Source organism: Gossypium hirsutum, chromosome A08, assembly GCF_007990345.1.
Source record: "Gossypium hirsutum isolate 1008001.06 chromosome A08, Gossypium_hirsutum_v2.1, whole genome shotgun sequence".
Taxonomy (NCBI): Eukaryota; Viridiplantae; Streptophyta; class Magnoliopsida; order Malvales; family Malvaceae; genus Gossypium; species Gossypium hirsutum.
Genome location: NC_053431.1, coordinates 30,173,614 through 30,193,460, shown reverse-complemented (window position 1 = coordinate 30,193,460; position 19,847 = coordinate 30,173,614). Strand labels below are relative to the sequence as shown.

The window sequence follows — 19,847 nt, the reverse complement described above, 5'->3', positions numbered from 1 at the left end:
ACCAAACTGAATGGTAGGAGTATGGAAGCAATAAGGAGAAGATGCAGATTAAGGTGAGGATTGATGGTTCTCGAAAGGGTCTATGTTTAGCATGTAAGGAAGACGCATTTGTCAGTTTACGTAGTTTCTCAATGAACCAGGTTGATGTAGTAATAAAAGGAGATGAGGAGAAGGAGATTAGAGATTTACAAGTTTTTTTGAAGCCCCGTTTGTTTAGGATAAAAGCGATTCATGGAACATTCTTAGAAATCTGGAGATCTATCAGGATATTTCATGGCTTGTCTGTGGGGATTTCAACGAAATCGTGTACTCTTGCAATGAGAGAGGGGTGCCAAGGGATGAAAGGCGAATGAAAACTTTTCGGAATGTATTAGAAATTTGTCGACTAATGGATATTGGATATTTTGAAAATTGGTTTACATGGGGGAGAGGAATCTACCAAAGACAAACATTTGAGAACAGTTAGATAGAGGAGTGACAAATGTTAGTTGGTTAGATCATTTTCTAAATGCTAGTATTCAACATTTATCCCACGCTTTCTCAGATCATTGTCCTTTATTAGTCCATATAGATACGATTACAAATTTAAAAGGTGATGTAAAGTTCCGTTTTGAAGCTTGGTGGACAAGAAAGGAATCTTGTGAAGAAGTTATTAAGCGTATCTGGGAATCGTGTAAAGGGGATCTTCTTGTTAAACTTGAAACTCTTCAAGTTGAGTTGGGAAATTGGCTCGTCGAATACAAGGCATGAAGCATGGTTTGAAAAAGTCTTTGATAAGGAAACTAGAAATATTACTAGCTTCAGATCGGACTGATAACAATTTGGCAAATCTCATTGACACAAAAATCCTATTAAACTGAGAGATTCATAAAGTTAAGGCCTTTTGGGAACAAAGAGCGCGAATTAATTGGATAAAGTTTGGAGACAAAAATACGACTTTTTTCCACAAGTATGCCTCTCAAAGAAGAAAGACGAATAAAATAAATGGTTTGGAGTATGGGGATAGAAAGGTTACAAAAAAGAAGACGGAGATGTTAAAAGTTGCAAGGGATTTCTTTGAAGAGTTATTTACGACGAAAGGATTGAGTGATTTCACACATTTATTATCCGGGATTGAAAAGTGCATTTCTAATGAAATATAGTGTTAACAGGGACTTACACAGATGAAGTCTGCGGCTTTGCATGATATAGGCCTAGCAAAGGCACCAAGTTTGGATGGCTTTCCGGCATTATTTTATCAACGCTACTAGCACATTGTAGGAATGGATATAAGCAACTTTTGTTTTGGGGTTTTAAATGCCGATAAGAAACTTAATCGTGTGAATATTACAAATAATGTTCTCATACCAAAAGTCCCTAACACCACCAGCATGTCAAAATTTATGCCCATTGACTTGTGTAATGTTTTATATAAGATTATCGCAAAAATGGTGGCAAATCAATTTCAAAACACTATGAATGTTTGTATTGATAGTGCGCAAAATGCGTTTATACTAGGACGCCGGATTTCAGATAATGTGTTGGTTGCCTACAAGATACTCCATACTCTTAAGAATAAACGAACGAATGGGGTGAAAAGGCTTTATGGCCTTAAAGTTAGACATGAGTAAAACATAAGATCGTGTCGAATGAGAATTCCTAAGAGCAATGATGGAAAAAACGAGTTTTGCACAAACCTAAGTGGAGATAGTAATGAAGTGTGTCTCGACGATCTCTTATTCAATTAGCATTAATAAGATTTTGGGATAATTTTTTAAACCTACCAAGGGTTTAAGACAATGAGACTCGTTGAGTCCCTTACTATCCGTTAAATGTAATGAGGGATTATAGACCCCTTTATATGTAGTGAGGGATTATCAACGCTCATGCAATTGACAGTTTGTGAAGGTCTTACAAAAGGGATAAAAAGGGTAAAGGCGAGTAGGATTGGGCCTCTCACATTTGTTATTTGCATATACTATGTACTTTTCGGGGAAATTTACTTTTCGGGGAAGCCTCAGACAGGGAGATTTTTGTATTAAAACAGGTTTTAAAAGAATATAAAGCATGTTCAAACCAATGTGTTAATCTTGATAAATCTACAATTTTTTGCACTCATGTGCTAATCTAAATAAATCTACAATTTTTTACAATGCAAATATTCCTAAGGGGATTAGGACGCAATTAGCAATGCAACCGGTAGTTCGTTACTCAAATAATCCAAAAAGTTACCTAGGCCTCCCAAATGTGGTGGGAATAAATAAATGTCTCATTCAAGAGATTTGAAGGATAGAATGAAAAAGAAAATTGACGGGTGGAGTACTCGTTTTCTCTCCCATGGGGGAAAGGAAATATTCATAAAATCAGTTTTACAAGCCATACCGACATATTTTATGGCATGTTTCTTATTGCCAAAATCCTTATGCGGGGAGATGGAAAATATTGTTGCGAGGTTTAAGTGGCAGAAAGATCATGGACGTAGAGGTCCTACTTTTTCAGATTTGTATTATAAACGACTTGTGTCAAATCTATTATGTCCAAGATGCAGTATTGATGTCGAGAATGTTGACCACGTCTTTCGTGGCTGCCCTGTTTCAAAAGAGTTATGAGGGTTACTGGGTTTTTATGATATCATATCAGCGACAGACCAGGATTTTTTTGAATGGCTTACCCGGGTTTTCAACGGCTGTTCCGCTACTAGAGGACGAGTTCTCTGAGTGGCACTGTAGAGACTGGATAGAAAGAAATAAAAAGTTGCACGAAAGAGTCAGTACATCAGGCAGAGAGACTGTCAACTCTATTTCTTGCTACATTAAAGAACTAGAGATTGGGGAGAAAGGGTAGTCACTAACCGAAGAGAAGTAAGGAGATGGGTACCGCCAAGCGAAGGAAGAATCAAAATCAATTTTGACGCGGCCTTTGTTGAGGGGAATTCCAGATCGGAAACGGGAATTGTTGCTAAAAACAATCAAGGAAAAGTCTTATTTTCACGGACGATCCAACATCCTGAGGTGGGTACCGCGTTTGCAGCAAAAGCACTTGCGTGTTTATGGGCAATAAGAACAAGCTCAGAAATGGGTTTTTCAGAAATAATCATAGAGGGAGACTCCCTTTCAATAGTAAAGAAATGCAACACCAACATACATGACAGATCTGTAATAAGCGGTTATATTCGCAACATTAAACAGGAGATGAACAGGTTTTCTTTCATTTCAATCAACATATCAATCGCTCGGAAAATCAATTAGCCCATCTTTTAGCAAAGGGATGTTTGAGTTCTGGAGAAGTTTCTTACCTGGAAGACGATGTTCCGAGCCACGCAAGACAGACGATGGAAAACGAATGGGCGTGACAGCCGGACTGAGAAAATCAGAGAGAAATTTGAAGTCCTGGAAAAGAAGAAAGATGTTTTCAGTTTCTTTATTGCATTCTGATTTCTCTGCATAATAGGGGCTTTCAAAATAGGAAACTTTTTGGGAAATGTAAACCGTAAGTCAGTGTAATGCCTATCAAGGGATGGGGACGGTCATTTCATTTACTAGGCTAGTTAGGTTCAGTTTTGGACCGTTCGATACTTATTGGGTCTGGGCTCAGTGGGAGGGTTTTTTTTTTTTCCTGAATAAAGCCTAGTCTTTCTTTCAAAAAACAAGTTTTGTCTTAAATTAATATTTAAAATTAATTTTTTTTCTTTTATATTTTTGTGTTAAATTTTAGTTAGTTATATTTTATGAAATATTTTTGTTAGTTATTAAATTTGATTAACACTATATTTGGATTGATAATTGTAAAGGACAAGAAAGTAAAATAAGAAAAGTTAAAGAAAGGAAATTATTACATATTAATTTGTAAAGTAAAGTAAATTTAAGTATTTTTGTTTGGTTAAACGCTGAAAAGGAAAGGAAATAATTAAATATAGTGATTTTTTATAATCATAACCTTTTTCTATTTTGTCAAAGGTAATGTGTTAAATGATTAAAAATTAAATAAACTTTATTTGTAAGCATTGATTAAAAGGTCAAATTAATTAGAAATCAATTAATTAAAAAATAATTTAAAAAAAAAAGAAAGTTAAACCACACAGAGCGTTGTAATATCCCTAGCTTATTTAATTTTCATTTTGGCAATTTTGAAGACCCGTAAGTGGATATTTAAATATTTCTCATTCATATTAAAATTTTTAAATTAACCTAAAAACTTATATTGTATTCAATTAAGTCCTTAATCCAAATTTTTTTTAAAAAAAATTCCATTTTGGACCCCAAAATTTGAAGCAAGAAATTTAAATTGGCTCTCAATTATCATTCTACAAAATTCCATTTTAACATCAAAAAATTCCTTAAAAATTGCATTCGGACCTCATAAGTCAAAGTCAAAATTTTAATTTAGCCCCTACTTATAAATTTGAATTTTTTTGCCTTAAATTTAAAAATTAACTCAAAAACTAAATTAATATTTAATTTGATTTCCAAATTTAAAATTAAATAAGATTAATTTACCATATAAATTCACATAAACACTTTTCTCAAAGGTCAATTAATCAAAACCAAAAGCTTAGATAAAATTAAGTGTTTGTACATGGCTATCACTACAAGAAAATAGACTTTTAGCGGCGCTTTTAAAAAGGTCGCAAAAAACGCCGCTATAGGTAACGTCACAAAAATTTGTGGCGTTTATTGAAAAAAATGCCGCTAAAAGTCAAGGATTTTAGCGGCGTTTTTGGGCAAAGCGCTGCTAAAAGTCACGGCTTTTAACAGCGTTTGTGGGTAAAGCGCCGCTAAAAGTCACTGCTTTTAGCGGCGCTTTTCCCACAAACGCCGCTAATTTTGGCAGATTTGCAATATTTTTTTTCACCAATATCCAGCCCTTCCTGCATTAAAATCCAACCAAATACAACAAATATAGTATAAAATGCAACCAAAAACAGCAAATTTAGCATAAAAAATACAACCAAAAACATTAATTCTAAATGATACTTCAAATTTAACTAAAGATATATGATATAATTAATAAATAAAATATAATTTAAAATATTCTTACAAAAATGTTAAACGTGACAAAACTTAAAAACATTCTTACAATAAGAAAACTAATGTCTAAGATGGCGGCTTTTGCGATTGCTGAAACATATGCATCATCTGCTGAAGCTATAGCTGGAGATCATCGTACTTTTTGCTCTGCTCTGCTACCATCGCTCGTGCCTCTGCCTCTCTCGCTGCAGCCATTGCCTCCCTCTCTGCTGCCTCCGCTCTAAGTTGTTGCTGGAGTTCTTCATATTTTCGTGGAACCTCGGCAATTTGCTCAACCGTGTTCACTTGCATCTGAGCTATCTGGTCTCTTAACCTCTGAACTTCAGCTTGAGCTTGACTTTCGGAAGGCATGTATTGCTGGGAGCCGGATCCAAAATATTGGGTCGGGGTAACACCAAATCCTTGAAATCGAACCCGACCGTACCTTTCAGGACTCAAAACTTCAGTGATAATTCTATTATCAATGTTCTCAAAATTAACAGAACTATCACTCGAAGCAATCGCTTCATATTTCGCCTTCTTCTCCTTTAGTTTCTCCTAAAAAATCAATTAAAGAGTTAGAAACGAAATATATAATAAAAAGGAATGCAACATAACTTAACATTATTTAAAACTACTAATAATGAATTGAATTAAACAATTATAATTAAAGATTATAAATATTTAGAATAAATCAAATATTATTAAGTAAATATACCATAATTTCTCCAGCTTCGGATGTCATAGGAGATCCATCTTTCTTCCTATGCGTAATCTCAAAAAGCTGAAGGCGTCCAACTTTTTCTCCGGATTTGACTTCCTACAATATATTAGTAAAATATTATTTAATAATAGAAAGTAATTAATATTTGAAAGAATTAATAAATTCATAATACCTCGGCCTCAGCTACAGAAGCAAAACTTCTTGGCCCTGCCCTGTGCGTGAATTATTGTTTTTGCCAGCTGCTTGTTCCAACTCGCTCACGGTCCTACATAATAAAATTATTATTACGTATATAGTAAACACTATATATAAGAGTTTGGAAATACGCAATACCTCTCCTTTCTTTGAATTCCAAAATCTAACCGCATCTTCCTATTGATACCTCAGCATTCCCGGCGGGACATTTCTCAATTTTTCCTCGAGGCTTATGTCTTTCTTAAAATATTGTTTCTTTAAAGTGCTTTTATTGTCTCTCCATCTTTTACCTAATGCCTTCGTGATATAATCATCGGAGACTTCTAAAGCAAATCTCTCCTAAAAAAACATAAGTTTAGAATGTAAATATAAATGAAACTTAAACCAAAGTATTATAAATTACATTCACATTTTGTTACCTTAATATTAGCGAGAGCCTGATTTTTGTTGCTATCAGGCATGTGATGCCATGATTCGTAGTTGATGGGCAACATATTTGCATTTCGTGCTAAAATGCCCAAATAGCCTGCTAAAAGTCGAGCTTTAGATCCAACAGGCTGACTATGAGTATTTCTACTTACTTTAACACACTCGACAGGATCTAAGTCGTATAAATCTCTAAGCAGCGTACGTCCTCGAACTCTGCGCGTCCCACCACTTTCAGCTAAAAAATGATATACTATATATTAAAATTGACAAATAATTCAATAATAAAAGTCAACACATGTAAAATGAACATAATATTACTTTGAAATTCTTCAGGCTCATCAAGTGTCTCCGGCACATTCGAAGATCCAACAACTGTCTGCTGTTCACTATTTCCTTCTTTCGAATTTGGAGTATTCTGGACAATACTTAAATCTTGTAATCTTCTTCTACGCATTTTTCCTGCAATACACATAAAATAGTTAAAGTTTTAGTAACAAATTACAACAATAGTAGTACATATAAAATAGTTAAATTATATAACATGACAAAGATTAAAATGATAATATTACATATAATTAAAAAAATTGTAAAATCTTACTACATCATTATTCGTAAATATCTTCATCCACATCATGTCAAACCCATTGATGTTGTGTACTAGTAGTAGGGATATTTTCATCTAAGTTTTGTTCTGGAAAAGGTAATGTTTCTGATCTTTCGATGATGTCATCTCTACTTCCATTACCCATGTCAAACAAGTCTCTAGGGGTGTTCCGGAGTACAACATACCAACCCTCATCAGTTGGATCTTTCGAATAAAAAACTTGTTTCACTTGAGAGGAAAATACATATGACTCGTCCATCAATTGTTGTCCAGTGTGAATCAAGCGAGAGAAATTCAACATTGTAAAACCAAATTGATCTTCTTTAATTCCTCGAGCAGTATTAACATCAGCCCAATCACACCGAAATAAGACAACTTTCCATCTGCCATAGTAATCCAACTCAATAATGTCGGTAAGAAGTCCGCAATACTCCATATTACCCTTAAATTGGATTACTGTCCCTAGCACTAGCATAACTTGTAATTGAAGAATTAACAACAACTCCACAATTTTGAGTTCTCCTCATTCTCTCACGATACTTTGTATGAAATCTGTATCCATTGATGAGGAAGGCACTATATCTTTTTATTATTCTGTTCAGACCTTGGGAAAGCCATTTAACTTCATCATTGACGTTCTTTCCACTCCAAACCTATTGAATCGAAAGTAAATTGAATAATTAACTAAATTTCGGGATTATATGTAACTTATTAACTTTAGTTACATACTGTTTGACTTAACCATTCATGAAAAGATTCTGTGAATAACTTATTAATCTCTCGATGTTGCAATCTTCGAGAGCGTGCACGAGATCTCAAAATTTGTTTGTACTCACTATGTTAAAAACAAGTGTAATTGGTTAGAAGATAAACAAATCAAAACGACGAATATGTGAGGAAATTTTAGAACTTACTTGCGTAACGGTTCAACTAAATCGTGGTGAAAAAGTACATATCGATGTGCTTGTATCCACGATATATCATCTAATTCTGCAATTTCAACTTTGCCAATTGGTTCTCCATAACTTTGGAATAAATAAGTTTCGGCCAAGTTATGATCATTGAGCCCAACATTTCTATTTGGTCTATTCAATCGTGTTTCAACATCTTCCAAATATCTAGAACAAAATGTCATGCACTCCTCTGCCAAGTAGCCTTCAGCAATTGATCCTTCTGGATAACGCTTATTGCGACAATAAGATTTCAATTTGCTTAGGAACCTAAACACAATATACAATATTTATCAAAAGTTGTAACTAAATGTATAGACGCGAATAAATAAATACTTGACAAATAAATTAGCACATTTCTATTGGATACATCCATCGATAAAAAACCGGTCCACCAAGTATTGCTTCCTAAGGGAGATGGATTACCAAGTGCACCATAATAGTGAAGAAGGAAGGTGGAAAGATCTTCTCCAAATTGCATAAAGTCAAAGCAGCTCGATCCTGTACTTTCTTAAGTTCTTCAACATCCAAAACTTTGCCATAAATAGCTTTCATTATATTGGATAGTTCAATTATACAGGACGTCACATTTTTTGACATGCAGCACTGTAAAGCAACTGGGAGTAAATCTTGCATCAAGATGTGGTAATCATGTGATTTTAATGAATATAATCTTCGATCTTTAAGACTTACACATCGAGATATATTTGACGCATACGCATCTGGGACCTTTATATCCTTCAACACCATACAAAACACCTCTTTCTCTTCCTTTGACATTGAAAAAATAGAAGGCGGCAACCGATATTTCCCATTCGGAAGTACTTGAGGATGAATATCACGCCGAATTCTCATGTCAACTAAATCAAGTCGACTCTGAAGATTGTCTTTTGATTATCGACATTCAAAATTGTCCCAATTATGTTCTCGCAGACATTCTTCTCAATATGCATGACATCAAGATTGTAGCGTAAAATATTATGCTCCCAATTAGGCAACTCAAAAAAAATACTTTTTTTTTCCACAACTCTGCCTCATTAGGATCATCCTCTTCGTCAGATTCATCATCAGATTCATCCCTCGATCTTCTCTTTGATTGCATGTTAGGTGGTTGATTCATCTTCCCATAACTGAAGTTGATATCTTTTAACATAAACAAGATTTCAGATCCAACGATCTGCTGAGGAGCTCCTCTGTACTCTTCAGTACCGTCAAATAGAGTTCTCTGAAATCTAAATTTATAATTTTCATCTAACCACCGACGATGGCCCATGTAAGAGAACTTCTTCCTATTGTACAACCACTTCGAACAAGTTTGCGCAGCACAACAAGGACAAGCATAACGTCCTTTAGTACTCTAACCCGATAAATTAGCATAAGCCGGGAAATCATTAATTGTCCACAATAAAGCTGCACGTAAATAAAAGTTCTCTTTTCTTAATACATCATATGTCTCAACACCCGACCATAATTGTTTTAACTCTTCAATAAGTGCCTGCAAATAGATGTCAATATCATTTCCGGAACCTTTCTTTCTAGGAATAATCATTGATAAAATAAACAAAGATTGCTTCATGCAAATCCATGGAGGCAAATTGTAAGGAACAAGCACCACAGGCCAAGTACTGTACGAAGTACTTATGATTTTAAATGGATTAAAGCCGTCAGCTGCTAGCCCAAGCCTCACATTTTGAAGATCGCTTGCAAAGCTTGAAAATTTCATGTCAAATGATTTCCAAGCTAAAGAATCTGCAGGATGTCTTAATAATCCATCATCGGTCCATTGATCATTATGCCACCTCATAGATTCGGCCGTCTTTGACGACATGAAAAGCCTTTGAAGTCTTGGTATTAGGGGAAAGTATCGCAAAACCTTGACTGGCTTTTTTCTTAACTGTGCCCCACCTTCATCCGCATTCATATCTTCTGTATTCCCATTCATCCAACGAGACTTGCCGCAAACATTACAACACTATTGGTTCTTCTGATCACCTTAGTACAAAATGCAGTCATTTGGGCAACTATGAATTTTATCGTACCCAAGACCCAAATCTTTTATTAGTCTCTTCATATCTTGACAAGATTGGGGGATTTTTGCAAAAGGAAACATCTCTCTTAGAAACTCTAGCAGCATTGTAAAAGAATTTCCAGTCCACCCTCCCAAACATTTTAAGTGAAATAAACGAATGCAGAAGGACAATTTTGAATTGATCCCTCGTAAAGTTCTTCGTTCATTTCATTAAGTAAATTGTAGAACTTCGCCGCTTCTTCATTTGGCTCCTCATAAGGTGCACTTGTTCCCGTTTCGCCGAAAACATTTCCACCAATATTACAATCATCGGATGCAATAAAGTCAGGTGGAAACGATTGCTCACCATGACTGTGCATATTAAATGCATCCCGCAGCATACCTTCCATGTCATCTTGTCTAACATACTAATGGTAATCAATATCAGGATAAGTCGGATTAATCGTTGAAGAAGTTCCACTAGATGTACACTCTCCATGGAAAATCCATTTTTTATACCCCCGAATAAAGCCATCAACAATTAGATGTTCGTAGACAACTTCACGAGAATGCCAATTGATGTTGCCACACTTCTTACACGAGCAAAGAATCATATTCTCTTGGCTTGCATTTTGAAATGAAAAATTCAGAAAAGTTTGTACTCCATTTCTATAAGCGTTGCTTACCCTTGACAATTTCATCCAACTCTTATCCATTTCGTAGTTCTTGAATTCTAAAGTTGACAATAAATTACACAGGTAAGTTGTTTATTATGTAAGTCTTGATATGATATATTTTTATGTTTTATGTAAGTTATGTAGATTATGTAAGTTATGAAATTTGATCCATTATATCTTACAGCTCGATATAAGGCAACCCGTTAGGCTTCCAGCCTATATACTTTGAATCTTTAAAATATTTAAAAAAAGGTTGGAGAGAAGGTCAGCTATTGTTGTAATTTTAATGGACAAGCAAGCTACATGGTAATGAATATTCAATAGTAAATGAGCTTGATAGAACTTTTTTCAAGTCTTTTTGAATTTTTTAAGATTCATCATACGTGGCGTTGTTACACTTAGGAAGGATCCATTATATCTTACAGCTCGATATAAGGCAACCCGTCAGGTTTCCAGCCTATATACTTTGAATCTTTAAAATATTTAAAAAAAGGTTGGAGAGAAGGTCAGCTATTATTGTAATTTTAATGGACAAGCAAGCTACATGGTAATGAATATTCAATAGTAAATGAGCTCGATAGAACTTTTTTCAAGTCTTTTTGAATTTTTTAAGATTCATCATACGTGGCGTTGTTACACCTAGGGAGGATCCATTATATCTTACAGCTTGATATAAGGCAACCCGTTAGGTTTCCAGCCTATATACTTTGAATCTTTAAAATATTTAAAAAAGGTTGGAGAGAATGTCAGCTATTGTTGTAATTTTAAGGGATAAGCAAGCTACATGGTAATAAATATTCAATAGTAAATGAGCTCGATAGAACTTAAAAAGGTATGATTTATTTTGAATAAAAAGTTTAACTTAAATGATAAAACAGACGATAATATTTGTGATAAAACGGACAATAAAATTTGTGATAAAACGGAAGAGAATATTTCAATAATAATTTAAATTGAAGTTAAAAACTATATAAAATATTTTATTAAATATTTGTATATTAGATGGGACATATTATATTAATAAATAAATTTATCAAAAATCGTGATAGAAATATTTGTCTATTAGATGAGACATATTATATCAATAAATAAATTTATTAAAAATCGTGATAGAAATATAGAAATATTAAATCACAAATTACGAAAATATGGTAGAAAAAATTAACGTGGCAAGCATACATGTCGAAAGGTATTATATTATTAAAAGGTTGGAAATTGAGCAGAAATGATTCATTTTACAGTATTATTGTAAGTAAGAACATACGCATTGCAACCAGTAGCAAAGAGATCCCAAAGATAAGCAGAATAAGCAAATTAGAAAAATTAAAGACAGCATAACAAGTCTCTAAGGATAAACAACATAAGCAAATTAAAAAAATAATCAAAGGACAGACTTGAAATAAGTTAAAAACATAATCCATTAATTATCCATTAAAAACTAATCTTACGATAAACAAGAATGGTAATTTAAAAAAACGAAAAAAAAAAGAAAATAAAAGTGTAGCTAACCTTCTGGTTATCTAGGCTTTGTATTTGAGTTGTATTTGTACTTTGTATTTGGTTTCTTAGATCTCGAGTGGTAACTGATAGAGCAGTTGAAAGCTTCGGCTCTTTTTGCTATTGCTGATCCGATCTTGCCCAATCCAACAATTCCAACTGATTACAATTATTACAAACATGATTAATTATTCAGCATATAGCTATCCAAATGAAGAAGAAAAAGCTGACCTGAAGATAATCTTTTAGTACAGCAACCAAATTGATTCAGACTTCCTCTACTGAAGTGCTGTCATCTACATCTATATCATTCTCCACACCTTTCTCACCCCGTTTGAAGCAGTTGGCAAATCTGTTATTAAAAAAAAACAGATTAAAAAAGCAAAAAGCAAAAAGCAATTGTTACTTATAAACGCAAAAAGCAAAAAGCAAATCTATAAACCTTTTTTTATTATTAATTTTAAAACTTGCATGTTTTGATGGTTAATTATTTGAGTTACTCTAACATTTGGCATTTAAATTTATTGTTTGGATAAGATGTGGAGTGTCACAAAATGATTCCTTCCCATACCCAGACTTAACTTGTACTTAAAAACATGGATAATGAGAAAATAACAAGGTATTGCTATCAACCTTGAAAAGGAAATAAATAAGGTAAATTGCTCAAAATTTAAAAAGAAGTATGGATAGACCAAAAAATAACCAGGCAACATCTAAATGCATAGACATTTAAATGCAAAATTTAACAAGGTATTGCTATCAACCTTAAACTTTTATCAGACCAAAAAATAAACATAACAACATCTAAATGCATAGACATGGAAGCTTAAATTTCAAAGAATCCTCATCACCATGTTTGTTCTAAATTTCAACAGCTTGCCTAACTACAACTACCAAGTACCCAGAAATCTTAGATGCAGAACAAATTCGTATTTACAAATTGTAAAAGTCAGAATCAGTTTTTTATACCGTCTTTATATTACTGCTATTGCTACAGATTTACTATATTTTTTTTATTTGTGAACAAGATGTCTGTTAAACCAAATAAACACAAATAATTCAATTATTTATTCTGTTAATTATCAGTTTTGAATTTTGAAACCAAATAATGTATAAAACTTAACCTTCAAATACACAATATTCATATATAAATAGGGTTTAGCACTACTAGACAACCATGGCGGAGTTATAAGTATACTGGTTAGATTTCAAATTGCATGAAGTCTTAACATGAAGAATGTGATCCTTAAGACAGATAGTAAAGAAACTATTCAATAAATTCAAATAACTAGAAAGAAGCAGGATTGCAATCTACTTCAACAGATTAGCACGTGTTCAAAGAGGGCAATTGAGTAGCGGATGGTTTAGCTAAAATGGTATTTTCAACACCTTTGAATAAAAATATATTTAAGCAACCATCGGAAATCTTTTAAGTACTACATGAAGACCTTCCTAGTGTAGTGTAATATTCTATAGATTTACATTGATTTAATCTCTCTTTTGTAAAAAAAATCTCATTACAATTAAATTTACTTAATTAATTAACCAAATATTAAATAACCATCCAATCAATTAATTTAAATTCTAAATATAAAATAACCTAATTAATTTAATCTAAAAAAAAACTAAAACCTAAAATCATCACTCTCAGCGGTGCACCCTTTTTTATTTTACATTTTCGATCAAAGATTAGAATTAGGCAGGGCACAAACTCTTCTGTTTCAAACATGGAATATTTTTGAAATACAACTGTAGAATTTCATGACAAAGAAAATAAAACAAGAGTCAGATACTCAGATCCATATCCTGGTAAAAGAATTGGGGTTCAAATAACTATAGTATGGCATTGATGAAAATGGTGTATATATGATTTTAATCAACCACAATAATATGTTTATTATTTCCTATGGTTGCTTCATAAGTGATGCCAGCTTGTATAATCTGCTTTAAGGGTAAACAAACAAATCCATAAGCAATGATAATGGCGTAGTTCAAGCTGAAGCGCTTAAGGCTCCAAGGGGAACGAGTGAGATTGAAACTATTAATGTAAGGGTACTGATAAATTATTTTTATATAAACCATTGCCAACTCTCATAATTATCCAGTTGACAGACGCAGAAAGGTGACTCCTTTCATCTCCTCATTCAATGCAGCAGATAATGAAAACAAAATTGCAGTCTTTGAGTTGACTTTGTTTTCAAATCAACCACAAGTTCCAAGTACTTGAACAGAAATCACTCAAGAAAAACAAACTAAAGAAACAGGTGTAAACCTAAGAAAGAACTAGTTACAAATTGCAAGTACTTGATTGTTGTCAGAAAAGCACTACGAAGGTAGAGTGTTCGACTTAGTTCCAGTAGTCGGGGTTCAAAACTTCAAATCCTCATAACCTCAAATATATACAAGAAAAGAAGGACAAAAAACCTTCTGAGCGCATAACAAGAACAATATACCTCTTCACCCTACTCTTTCCTTTAACTGAAACAGTGGCCAACAATATTTAATCAGTTGAGATAACAATGAAAAGAAATCTAAATTTACCGATTGCTTACGGCAGAGGAGGGCGACGGCTATGGTGACGCAGCAGAGAGTAGAACGGACGACGCTGAGTAGGTGGTCCGGCCGGCGTCTTCAGCAGGAGATGGCTATGGATTTTGGGGAAATTTTAGGGATTAGGAAATCTGTGGAATTGGGGGAAATCTGTTTTGGAAGGAGGGAATGGCCAAGTATCGGGCAAGAAATAGGATAAAATCAAAGAGAGGAAAATGACAGCGTTTTGCTAAAAAAATTGGACCTTTTGTGGCGTTTCCAAAAACCGCCGCTAAACCCACTTAACTGCACACTAAAACAGTGACGTATTAACTATTCTAAATTATTTTTTGCGGCGTTTTCAAGAAAAAACGCCTCTAATTCTAGTCTATTCTAGTCAATTTACGTTGTTTTTTGCGACGTTTTTGAAAAACGCCGCTAAAGTTTAACATTGATTCTTGTGGCGTTTTAGTAGAAACGCCGCTAATGCTAATCTATTTCGGCGTTTGGTACCCTTGCACCACTAAAGATGCATTGTAAAACGGCGTCGTTTCGATTAATGAAAATATGATTTTTGCAGCGTTTTCAAGTAAACGCCGCTAATGTTACTCTATTGCGGCGTTTTTCATATTAGCGCTGCTAATCCCTCTAAACAAACGGTGCCGTTTTGTTTTAAGTAATATGATTTTTTGCGGCGTTTTTGTCTAAAACGCTGCTAATACCTTAAATAGTAATAAATATTTATAGTTTAATTATTTATTAAATTACTTTAAATTAATTTTTGTTTTGCTTCTAACAATATATTTAATTTGTAAACCCCTGAATACCCTATAATCTAAACCATAAATTCAAATACCCTAAACTTGAAACTTAAATTTTAAACTCTAAACCCTAATTCTATATACCCTAAATTCGTAAACCATAAACGTCAAGATTTTTACTACTTGTTTAAACCCTAAAATAATTTGATTTTTTCTTATTTTTATCAATACTCCTTACCCTAAAACCATATATAATACTATAAACATATATAATACTCTAAACATGTACTAAGACCTTAAACCCTAAATGGTAAACCACACAAACAATAAAATTTAAATTACTAAACCCCAAATCTAAAATAACAAACCATAAACTTAACATGATGACCATTAAACCCTAAACAATAAAAAACCTAAACCGTACGTAGACCTTAAACCTTACATGCATATTCAACCCTAAACCCAAAAATAAATTTAATCAATACTAAGTACGTATTACTTCCACAATTTATTATAATACAATATAAGCGCTTGTACATTAATATCTATGTATATACATATCAATATCCATGTGTGAATATTTTTTTGGGATTTAGAGTTTGGGGTCTATAGATAATTAGTACTATTTAGGGTTTATATATATATGTTTTTACAATTTAGGGGTTTAATTTGTTAAGGTTTAGGGGTTTAGATCTCACAGCGTCGATTTTAACAGCTTCATAACTTAAATGAAAATTTCTAAATAGTTTAGTAATCAATTTCTAACTTTTCATAGTTAAGTAACTAAAATGAAACTTTCTTATAGCTAAGTAAATGGTGTGTAGTTTATATTTTTTATAAAGTCAGTTTCAAATATCAAAATAAAATCGAATTCAAAACAAAAATAAGAAAATAATATGAAAATTAAATCGGATCAAATTGGAATGAGTGTGACAGCCCTAAAGTGACCCTAGTCGGAAAGCGGTTTCGGGACCGCTAAACCGAGTCACCAAATTATTTGAATATGATAATTATTGTCTAAAATATGTGAATATGAATGTGTGAAAGTTTTAAGCTTTGATTTAGTTAATTGCATGTGAATTTAGTTAATAGGACTTATGTGTGACACTTTTGAAATGTGATAGGTTAATCTATAAGGATCTATTAGTGCATGTAATCAAAGGGGTGGACTTGCATGTCAATTTCCCCCATTTAATTAGTAGTGGCCGGCCATGACAATAAGGGTGGACAAAGTGTGATGGGTAAAACATGTCATAGACATGTTGTGTTAATGGTTTATGTTAGAAATGATAAAATAATAATGGTTAGTAGGATGATGAAAAAAAAAAGAAAAGGTTCTCATTTGTTTCTTCGTGACCGAAAAATCAAAGGAAGAAGGGGAAGAAAAGGTTGAGGAGGTTCGACCATACTTGTATCTAGATTAAGGTATGTTTGATGATGTTTCATGAGATGCATGCATGTTTTAGTTGTTAGCTTGAGTTCTACCTAGCCCATGGTTTAAATCTTTGCTATGTGATGGAGATGATATTCGGTCATGGGTGTTGTCTTCTTGGGTGGTGTTTGATGTTGGTGATGATGCATGAAGATGAGTTAAGTTTCGGCTAAGGTGGATTTGTGTTGATGTCATTTGCATGCTAAATGTGAAGCTTTATAATGATACATGTGATGGTGGATTGATGCCTCTTGGATTTTCTTTTTAGCATTTTTTTGAGATAGACATTAGGTTCTTTGTTTAACCCATGACCAAAATTGAAATGGTATGGTGTCTTGATGCATTCGGCCATAGTAGGAAATATGGTTGTTGTTCATGTTATTTGCATGAGAAATGGTAGTAAGGTGAAGTGCAAATATTAGTATTTGATTACTAGTGTACATATGTGTATTAGCCGAGTTTTGAACTTGAAACAAAATGGTATGTAGTTAATACAAGTAACCATATTTGTAGGAAGTATTAAGCAGATAATTGGCCTCAACATAGACATGCATATTCGGCCACATGAGATAGATTGGTGTTGCATGTATTCGGTTAGGGGCAAGCATATTGATGCTTTTATCTTGACTTAGATAATCGGCTCAAGGAGAATTTGTTAAAGTGCTTAGTTAATTGATATTAGGTTAATGATGTGTGTATTCGGTCATGAAGGTGCACATGAGGAAATGTTAGATTAATTGTACTAAATTGCTCAATGTGATTAAAAATGCGTATGACCGCTTTGTATTTGAGCTAAAGGTGGCCATATGACCTATCAACTCCTTGTCATATTCGGCCATAAGCTAGCATAATGAGACCTTAATAAGTTAAATTTGCTTGAATTAGCTCAAGAGCTTAGAGGACCAAAGTTGGACAAGCGAAACGAAAAAGTGATCGAATAGCCGTCGAAATTGTTCGACAACATCCGAGGTAAGTTTTCGAGTAATGAAACTTAGTTTACGATTTGATTAAGTCATGACGTATAGTCATAACAAAAATACGGTGATATAATGATTCTACTTGAATTATATGTTGAATTAATTAGTCTATACGTATGATGGGTAGCCGTATGTGCATAGAGATCATGTCATAAAGCAAATCAAAATCGTGCTCTTTGTATGTGGCTATTGAGCCGAAATTAGTAAGTGTGATAAGTGTCTTGTGTTTGAGCTTTGGTAATGAAAATGAAATATGGATGTGTCATGATTATTGATATATGTGCATGGTTATTCGAATGATATCCGGGCTAAGTCCCGAAGGCTTTTATGCTAGTGACTATATCCGGACTAAGATCCGAAGGCATTTGTGCGAGTTGCTATATCCGGGCTAAGACCCGAAGGCATTTGTGCTAGCGATTATATCCGGGCTAAGTCCTGAAGGCATTTATGCTAGTGACCATATCCGGGCCAAGACCCGAAGGCCTTGTGCGAGTGGTTATATCCAGCTAAATCCCGAAGATACTTGGGTTTGGGAATGAGCGATCTTGCTGTAATGATTTCAATTAATATGCTCCTAAAATCCCAACGATAAGGTATGTTTCGTATGTGCATTGAGATAATTGATTCCTTCTAAATAGTATTTGCTCAATCGATTAACAAGCTTCTGGCTTTTAGTCAGGTCGATTCCTTATGTATGAATATAAGGGTTAGAAATGTGAAGTAGGTATGATTGTGAGAATATGTGTATATGAAATTATTCGTTTAGTCGTATGAATGCTATACTTCAGTTGTGCACAATTTCATTGCTCAAAACTTACTAAGCATTAAATGCTTACTCCGTTTCTTTGATTCTCTGTTTTATAGATTTTGGTTCGTCAGCTATCGGGCTCGGGATTGTCAAAGTCGAAGTCGTGCATACTATCAAAACCCTTTTGGTACGTTTTTGGTTGAACTCTGAAAATGGCGTGTATAGGACTACCCTCTTTGTTGTTAGTCATGTACCCTTTGGTTTTGTATAAATTTGGATAGCCATGCGAAAATGGCTTATATATACTTTGAGCATAGCATTATAATCATTTTGTATGTTGTACCTTGAGAGGTATGGAAATGTTTGGTAATGATTAGCCATTGGAATGGTTAATCATGATCATTTTGGTGCTTTGTATGACAAATTCCAGTTGATTCATGGAAAACCATGAAATAGGTAAAGTTTACCTTAAAAACAGATGCTGACAGCAGTAGTGGTGTGGATTTGAAAAATCACTAAAAATAGTAGGATTGGAATTAAATAGTGAATAAATTATGTAATCGAACATTGATGAATCTACTTTCATATGGAAGAAACGAAATGATCATATGAGTCGTATTTTAAGAGATATTTAAGTTTTTTGTGAATAGGACTAGAGCGATTTCTGGATCCCCTAATCTGACTTTGGAAATTCACTATAAATTAACCAGAGAAAATTAGAAGTCGTGCCATATATTTATAGATTTATTTTTAAGTCTAGTTTCGTTAGAAACAAACAGCATAAGTATTGAAGCCCTGTACAGGAAGATATCTAAGTCGTATTGCATGAAGGTCAGAGTAGTCGAACCCTGTAATAGGGGAGACTTTAACTAATAAACTGTACTAATTGGCTTGACAAAAAATTCTAGAAAAACATTTGTAGAAGGATATTTGAGTTTATTTTCAGGTAAAATTTTCGAAACTAGTTTTCGAGTTTTGGAACTCAAGATATGGTTTTTAAGGTGACAGTGACGCAGTTAGCCAGCTTGTCTGGAAATTTTAAATGAACTGTGTTAATCAATGAAATAAGTCCGTAAATACCTCGTGTTCGACTCCGGCAACGGTCTCGGGCTTGGGGCGTTACAATTTTATTGGTATTAGAGCACGGTTTAGTCGATTCTAGGACTGCCGTAATACGTTTGGGTCTAGCTATACATGCCATTATGTGATTATTTGATAGTGTGGTGATTTCTAACAATTGAAAATGTGTTTATTTATAGTTATGGATCTCAATCCCAACCGAGCGGTAGCTGATGATCTTGAGAGTGTAGCACCTGCTCCCGCACAAGGGA

The 19,847-nt window shown here is 33.7% G+C and overlaps 3 long non-coding RNA genes across 5 annotated transcripts; all 3 read right to left on the bottom strand.

Moving 5' to 3' along the window:
• Nucleotides 1-2,227: 2,227 nt before the first annotated feature.
• Nucleotides 2,228-3,537, bottom strand: LOC107946141 (uncharacterized). 2 transcript variants are annotated; one of them, XR_001696847.2, is made up of 4 exons: nt 3,275-3,537; nt 2,832-3,132; nt 2,651-2,711; nt 2,228-2,568 (listed from the first exon to the last, which is right to left on the bottom strand). It is a non-coding gene; the product is annotated as an uncharacterized lncRNA (long non-coding RNA). The 2 variants fall into 2 exon arrangements; XR_001696845.2 differs by having other exon boundaries at nt 2,832-3,017; nt 3,275-3,523.
• Nucleotides 3,538-4,964: 1,427 nt separating this feature from the next.
• On the bottom strand, nt 4,965-6,245 carry LOC107953151 (uncharacterized). Its single transcript, XR_001699092.2, has 3 exons — nt 6,043-6,245; nt 5,882-5,974; nt 4,965-5,805 (listed from the first exon to the last, which is right to left on the bottom strand). It is a non-coding gene; the product is annotated as an uncharacterized lncRNA (long non-coding RNA).
• A 326-nt stretch (nt 6,246-6,571) lies between these two features.
• On the bottom strand, nt 6,572-14,796 carry LOC107946149 (uncharacterized). 2 transcript variants are annotated; one of them, XR_001696850.2, is made up of 4 exons: nt 14,611-14,795; nt 12,301-12,421; nt 12,082-12,228; nt 6,572-6,792 (listed from the first exon to the last, which is right to left on the bottom strand). It is a non-coding gene; the product is annotated as an uncharacterized lncRNA (long non-coding RNA). The 2 variants fall into 2 exon arrangements; XR_005899553.1 differs by having other exon boundaries at nt 6,787-8,157; nt 14,611-14,796.
• Between the last annotated feature and the right edge of the window lie 5,051 nt (nt 14,797-19,847).